The sequence below is a fragment of the Aethalodelphis obliquidens genome, unplaced genomic scaffold (assembly GCF_003676395.1).
Source record: "Aethalodelphis obliquidens isolate GAN/ISIS:26980383/991018 unplaced genomic scaffold, ASM367639v1 scaffold5, whole genome shotgun sequence".
NCBI classification, from domain to species: Eukaryota; Metazoa; Chordata; class Mammalia; order Artiodactyla; family Delphinidae; genus Aethalodelphis; species Aethalodelphis obliquidens.
The window spans coordinates 36,008,703-36,017,056 of NW_020837949.1; positions in this window are offsets into that span (position 1 = coordinate 36,008,703).

Sequence of the window (8,354 nt, forward strand, 5' to 3'; positions counted from 1 at the left end):
AGGAAAAGGTTTGAGAAATACTCATTGAACACTGCCAGACAGAAGTATATTTTGTCAATAATATTTCTATGGACTGGACGTTTATGCACCCCCCCCCCAAATTCATATGTTGTAACCTAATCCCCAATGTGATGGTATTTGGCAGTGGGACCTTTGGGAGGTAATTAGGTCATGAGGATGGAGTCCTCATGAAAGGAATAAGTGCCATCCTTATTCTCCATCCTGGCCTGAGTCATATTGCCTCTACCAAAGACTCATTACACTCCCTTGTAGGTTTTAGAGCTCTTTGGAACACAGACCTGAAATAAGACTCAGGGATTCTGAGATGAGCCTTCTGTGCATCCCAAAGACAAAGCAAATCAGCCAGGAACAGAGATGGCTGTGCCTTGTAAAACTGTGGTCATGAAATCCAACCAGGACAGCCAGGGATAGAGAACTCACTACACACACCATCAAAAGTGGTTGATAAAGTGAGCTAAATGAAAGAGTGACATTCACTAGAGGTGTTTTCTTAGTTTCCCAGTATCATCTCTTAATTGAGGATGCCTAATACTTTTAAGGAGGACTGGGAAGATAAGTGAGATAACACAAACTGTTTGGAGCACTCAATTCAAGGCCAGGTATCCTAGGATTAGCTAGAAATATTTACATATTATATATAGGCCGTGGGGCCTATATAAATACAGGACTTGAGGACATGGGGAGGGGGAAGGGTAAGCTGGGACGAAGTGAGAGAGTGGCATGAACATATATACACTACCAAATGTAAAACAGATAGCTAGTGGGAAGCAGCCGCATAGCACAGGGAGATGAGCTCGGTGCTTTGTGACCACCTAGAGGGGTAGGTTAGGGACGGTGGGAGGGAGACGCAAGAGGGAAGGGATATGGGGATATAGGTATATGTGTAGCTGATTCACTTTGTTATAAAGCAGAAACTAACCCACCATTGTAAAGCAATTATACTCCAATAAAGATGTTTAAAATATATAAATAAATAAATAAAATAGATTTAAAAAATCATTAAACAATTTTTGACCACCAATTTACATTAACCTCCCTCATACTTATGCTTTCCCAGATATTTCACCTTTCTTCCTCTCAGTATAAATGCACTAAAAGAACAAAAGCATTCTGCTGAAGCAAAAGTAGTAAAAGCATTCTCATAGGCAATGGCTTTTATGCAAAAATCCAGAAGACTTGGGAAAAAACAGAGCTTATGCAGTTTCTTTTGGGGACACATTGGTTTCCCTTGTAGCCTTTCTGATCCCAATCTCAATTTTTGTAGTCCATTTAGCATATACAGGTGATGGGAGGATTAGAACTAGAGTCCCCTAGTGGAGGAACAGAAAAATGTGTGTGAAGATCATGGAATTGTAGAATAATGGGTAACCAAGAGCCAGATGGTCCAGATTCAAAATCTCAGCTCTTCCCCTCACTAACTACATGACTGTGGACAAGTTAACCTCTCTGTGCCTCAGTTTCCTCATTTATAAAGTTGGGATAATAAGTACCTGCTTTCCAAGGTTGGATAAATTGAGTAAATTCATATAAAGTGCTTAGGACATAGTCTAACGTATAATAAGACCTCAATAAACTTGACCATTAATATTGGAAGCATCATATTAACTTTTGTGGCACTTTAGGAACTCATACTGTGGTTTACTTGGAGTTGTCACTGGAAGGTAGGAAATGAGACTGCAGAAAAAGGCTGTCTTTACTCTCACGATCCTTTTGAGAGCATTTCAGCTTGTAAATGGAGAAATATAAAGGTTTCTTAATAATCATAATGATTCCATAATAATAATAAAGCACAAAATTTATAATTTACTTATGAGTCAATAAGATTAAATTATCAGTGTGAAAACTGAATTTAAAAAAGGAATAAAAATTTTATTCCCTGTTAACCAAGTGAATTTTAGCATTGGAAATGACTTTCCACTTCTTTACATAACTATAGCTAGGACATAAACGTTAAAAGATCTCTGGTCTTGCATAATTTTACGTTCAACCATAGTTAAAGGAAACAAATAGGAATAAATGTGGATACATGATGAAAAATTTTGCAATAAGCAAAGAATAATTTTTAACACTAGAAGAATTATTCATTTTACCAGACAGCTTAATATCTCACATAACAGTGAGATAGAACCTAACACCTGCAGGTAAGACAGGGTGGGTGAGAGAAGCTGATATTGAACAATTACATAAAATGACACTTGGCAAACAGAGAAAACCAAAGAATGACTGCAAATGTTCCATCACTGGTAGTTTGATGCTAAGGAGTAGATAAATAAAAGAGGAAATTGGGAGGCATGTGAGGAATTGCTAAAACAGAGCTATGAGAGTTAGGAATACAAAGTTGCTTCAAAAAAGCATCAGAAATTTTCCAAATAACATGGATTCCCAAGTATTGCTTAATAAGAACTTTGGATGGAATAATACTATAATAGTCTCTGCAGCTTCAAGTTTTCTTGCTGTCCCCAAAAGCAAACACACAGGGCTTCTGGTTTAAGGGGATGACAGAACCAAAATGCATGGGAAAATCACGAAGTTTAAGTAATCTTATTATGTTCTTATGACTAGGTTTCCTGATCTATGGTTGTTGACTTCTGAGTGGTCATTGGAAGAACCACTGGACTTCTGCTGCTTAAGATTTACTCTTGAATGTGATTCTTTAATCTTCCCCTGTCCACTACATCTTCAGCCCACGTCTTTTGCCTAGAGAGAGACAATGACAACCGTTCATTCAAGAAGGACCCCCATGCAGAACTGAGGACCCAATCAGTGAAGAGCAAATACCAGCTTTTCCATGCAGTGGATGACAACCAATTCAACAGGTTCCTATCCTTCATGAGAATGTTGTCTTCGGAACATTTCCTTACAAGGAGTCCTATTGTCATTTGATCACCAGTTTGAAATATATTATTGCAATTGCAATATTTGTTGTTAACTTTTTAAAAAACACAAAGTGATGAAAATCACTGGATGTGATCAAGTTCAAACAGTCTAAACTATGCTCCCAAACTCCAAATTGATTCAAATTAAATGATGATTTTAGGGTTAAAATATCTCAATGAGAAATCTAAAAGTTAAAAATAAGCAAAATAACAAAAACATCTAAATACCAGATAGTCTTCTCTTTAGTTTAATCTCATATTGATGTTGTTTTTTTTTTTAATTTTTATTTATTTATTTATTTTTAGCTGCGTTGGGTCTTCCTTGCTGCGTGCAGGCTTTCTCTAGTTGTGGTGAGTGGGCACTACACTTTGTTGCAGTGCGCAGGCCTCTCATTGCGGTGGCTTCTCTTGTTGCAGAGCACAGGCTCTAGGCACGTGGGATTCAGTAGTTGTGGCACACAGGCTCAGGAGTTGTGGCTCACGAGCCCTAGAGCACAGGCTCAGTAGTTATAGTGCACAGGCTTAGTTACACCACAGAATGTGGGATCTTCCCGGACCAGGACTCGAACCCATGTCCCCTGCATTGGCAGGCGGATTCTTAACCACAGCACTAGCAGGGAAGTCCCTCATATTGATGTTTTAAATGTACATACCATCTGTATACTTCTGAGCTATTAATCAACACTTCTGTTTTCTTTAATTTTTTGCCTCTTTTGACCTAAAATAAATTTTAAATGTAATATTTAGATATTAAAATTTTCCACTTTCACATTTTTGCAACTCTTTTAATCTGTGATTGAAGTTAAGGAATCTTCAAAAATGTTTTCATACCTTGAATGAGTAACATTGCCCTTATTTACAAAGGGTCTTTACTCTGAGATAATTGATAACAGAATTATATTTATGAGGATCCAAGCCCCAGAGTACCAAATGAGTAAATATGCATTTTCTACGGTTCATCATAAAGCTTAGAGAGAGCATGTAAAAATTTTCTCTTAGAAAGTAATTAAGATAAGTTGAAAGAATAATTAATAATTGTATGGGTTAATTTCATCCTGTGGTTCATAACTTTATTCTGAACCAAATATTTTTAATTTGGAAAGTTTTATGATTAATGTCATTTGATCTAAATCAAATTCATCAGTCCAAATTAAGGTATCAATGTAAGAAGCTTTAGTAATCAATCTTTGGTTTATTGCAGCCATCAAATCATTTATCCATGAATAATTTAGATCAATTCAAAAGGATCATATCTTTCAGCTATACATTTCCCAAATACATGTGGTGAGGTATAGCAGTAATTGTTCAATATGCTACTAATAACATTATTTTATTTTCACAAAAATCGACTTTATATCAAATTGTTTTTTATTCTTTTCCCTCTCTTGTTAAAAAAAAAAGAAGAATATACACTTTCAGTTACCTGCATTCATGGCCAGATTTTTTTGATGAGTCAGTTAGTTGGTGGATCCATATATTGCTTGAGATCACCATCAACTCTTCTTATTAGGCATTTATCTCGTCAAGGCAGATATATCAGATGATTGTCAAAACAATCAAGCTTCTTGAGGGCAATTTAATGCTTCCTTGTAAAATAAAATACCACACAGAGAGAAGTCAGTCAAACAATAAAACAATAAAAATTTGAAGCTGAAGTGTTTTAAATTCTAGTAAGAAATAGCATGAAATGCCAAAATGTATGAGTAGAATGTCTCCTTTCATGTGAAAATACTGCTAGGCTTGGGGGTGAGGGTGGGGGTGGGATGAATTGGGATATTTGGATTGACATATATACACTAATATGGATAAAATAGATAACAAATAAGAACCTGCTGTATAAAAGATTAAATTAAAAATTAAAATGGCAGATATGTTGATGGAATATTTATATGGAAAAATATGTGAAAATTGTTTAGCAAAGCTGTGTGTCCACTGATAAAAAGGGCCAAGGAAAAAGAATTGAAGAATATGAATAAAGGACATACCGTTGACTAAAAAAAAAAATACTGCTAGGCTTAAACAGCTATCATACTGAGACTTGATATTTTAAAACTTAGGGCTTTTCCATAACTATGTAGCCAATAAGCTCCATCTCTAAACATATCAACAGTTCATATCCATGAAACCTAGGTCATAGAACATTAATGTGTATCAGATGCAGATGGACAACTCAACAGGTACAATTCTTAAGACAATTATAATTGGTGCTATCCTGAGGGTATGGATGGAAAAGGAGGTTGCCAGGGAAACAAAACCAACTGACTGGACATGTATGACTCTCGGATGCTTTATGCTACCACTGAGTACACAAGGGCACATACAGAAGAGCATTGATGTATGTGCAAGAGCTCATTGGCTGTTGCCATGGAGGCAGCCAGTAATGGTGTGCAGGGAACAAACAGAAGGACATAAAAAGAGATGACTGTGCCACATGTACTGAGAAAGAAACCTGTGAAATTCTCTCCGCTCATTGGCCATCACTATGGAGACAGTCTTTAAAAGCCCATAGGAAATGGAAATTAGATTCTGGTTTAAACACAAACACACACACACACACACACACACACACACACACATATACCTCATAGAGGTGAGTATAAACATGAAAAATATTTAAGATCAATTTCATAAGCTGTTTTCAGGAACAATTACTAACATATAGCAAAATCCCCCTAGACAGAAAACATTGACATTATTCAATAATTATAGAGAGTATCTTTTTTCCTACCCTGGTATTCATTTCCAAAAGTTACCCATTTTGCTCAATTTTATCTCTAGGTTGTATGTCAGATGCCAATACCACTGTATGCTGTTAAAAGATTACTCTTTCAAGTGATGAATACAACCCCCTGCTGCAAAGCAAGGGCTTAGAGACCTTGAAACCCTGATGTTTGGCAGGTAGATATATTTCAAGTTTTATCAGCTCTTTGTACATTGGGTAGATGTTTTTCTGTGACGCATTATTAACAAGGCTCATCAACATCCTGTTATGCAAAAAAAAAAAAAAAAAAAAAATCAGTTGAGCTTTAACCGGCTACTCATGAGGCATAAAGGAAATCGAGGTTTCTTAAATAATCCTCTTTTCTTTTTTTTGCATGAGAGTAGTTTGCCCTGACTCAATTACCAATACAACCATCATCTCTTGAATTCTTTTCAATTTTTCATTTGCTCTAACCTCCTGCTATGTGTAGTAGCTGAGCTGCCTAAAGCTTAGGTTTATCTTGGTCCCCCAAAATACACAGACATATACAACTTGGTCTAAGGAAAATACGTATTGTAGGAAAAAATACAAAAATGATGACTTTTGAGAATATGGAAATTAATTGCCACTACTTATTTACTAAGAAAAAGAAAAGGACTATTCTAACCATGGAATGGAGCTTGAGAGAGAGGAAAAAGAGAGTCACAGGTGGCAAAACCCCCTAATTTACTCCTGGTAACTTTAAAATGGAAATTCTCAACCAAGGGAGGCACATACTTCTGTTGCAAAAGTCAAAATATTAATAGAGGTATAAATTACTGCAGAATGTTCTGAGTTTCCCCTCTAGCTGGGTGGAAGGGTTATATCTTCTGCCTGAGAAAGAGAGCGCTAGAGAGAGGAAGGCCGAAATAAGGGTAGACTTATCTACCAACTCTATGCAAGCAAACATTTAAAACAAACACTTCTGTCACCCAAAGGCATAGCCAAATGAGCTAGTTGATGGCAACGTAACTGAGTCCTCATTGTAAGTCAGGATGCCCCCAAATTACAAATTTTCTTGGCTAGGGGTCAGCCTGTATTTGGAAATGATAAAGTTCTATCCATGTACTTGGTGTCAGAAGCAATCGTGATCCCAGTATGCCCTAACATTTGTCGAACACATCTGCTGCAAGCTGCCTGTACAACAGTGTGACAGATAAAGAAGCATCAGAACTATTAAGAGGATAAGCTGGATCTTATCAGTTAGACTGAAAAGTGTGCTTATATGGGCTCTGAAATGCTCCACAGTATCTAACTTTATTTCTCTGATGCCTAAAGAATGTGATTCAGCCTTTAAGCATGACTGGTGTGCTATTTTTAGGCAGAGGGGGAAATCTGGTTCAGTGTCACTATTAAGTACCATTGTTTATATAGGTCTTTTTATACTAGGATTTGACCTGAACTTTTAGCAAGTTGAGGGGTGGGTTGTGAAGCATATTATCTCATTCCCTTGATCCTAAACACTATCCTCAAAAATTTCATTTGCAGAATGAGTTTCATTTTCAAAGGACTTACTATAAATAATAATAACAACTTATTTCATGCTATCATAAAGGTGTAAAAAGTTTTTAGAGAATGTTTAATTTTCCTGGGGGTGTCTAATGCTCTTATTTTAGGTTATTTTGCACAGAGATCATTAATATTTTTTAAGCTGATTGAATTTTCATGCTCTAAATTTAGTTACCTCTCTACAGATCTTCAGTTGAAAAAAAAAAAAAAACTCTAGGGGTTATTTCTAAGTTACATACCTGAAATTCCTGTAATTAGCCAGCCAATAAATTAGAACACCTAGGCTATGGCCTCCAGATCCAAAAAGCCTGACTTTCCATTACTGTATAATGAAAATAAAACATTTATTTATACTCAATTATGTTACTTCTATAAAATATTTACTCACATTATGATGTTATATTTCAGCAGTAAATATAGCAAAGTTTTAACATTCCTACAAATATATTCATCAAATCAGTAAGAAAAGTCACAAAAATCACAATAACAGATGAGAAAGGGCATGAATGAATCAACAGTTCACCTAAGATGATGACTAGAAAAAATGTTCAAACTCACTAAAATCTAAATATGTAAAATGAAATAATAGTTTAGCATATTATAGTTAAATTGCCCAAAATAAATAATGATACATCTTAGAGCTTACAAATTTAGAACAAATGATAAAATGAAAACGATAGCTTTTAAAGATTAGATAATTTAGATCAAAGTTTGAAAAAGTACAAATATTTGGGGGAAAATTTTATTTTTTTGGCTCTACCGTGAAGTTTTATCCACTGGACCACCAGGAAAGTCCTAACTGGGCAAAATTTGAGAACATCTTCATTAACTTGTAACAATTATGAATCTTAATCCAATTATATTCCCTACAGATTTAAACAGAGTATTGTTGTTCTCAAGTTTTGGAAGTCCAAAGTTCCTCAATTGTTGGAGTTAAAATTTTACTGCACCTTTTCTCATTTTAATAGTTATCTATGATCTCAGCTTACCTTTGACTTAGCTAGTGAATTCCCCAGAGGTTTAAGTCCCTTTGCCTCTGAGTTCTAACTTTTCCTTCCTTATACGATTTGACAGAAAGAGCCCAAGGTTGAATATGTCCTATATTTCCCAGTATAACTTCCATGTGACAGCATTTTTCAAATCAGCAGAAAAATTTCCTCTTCTGAACATATTTCTTTTTCATGCCCATTCTTCTTCCTTTAAGAAGC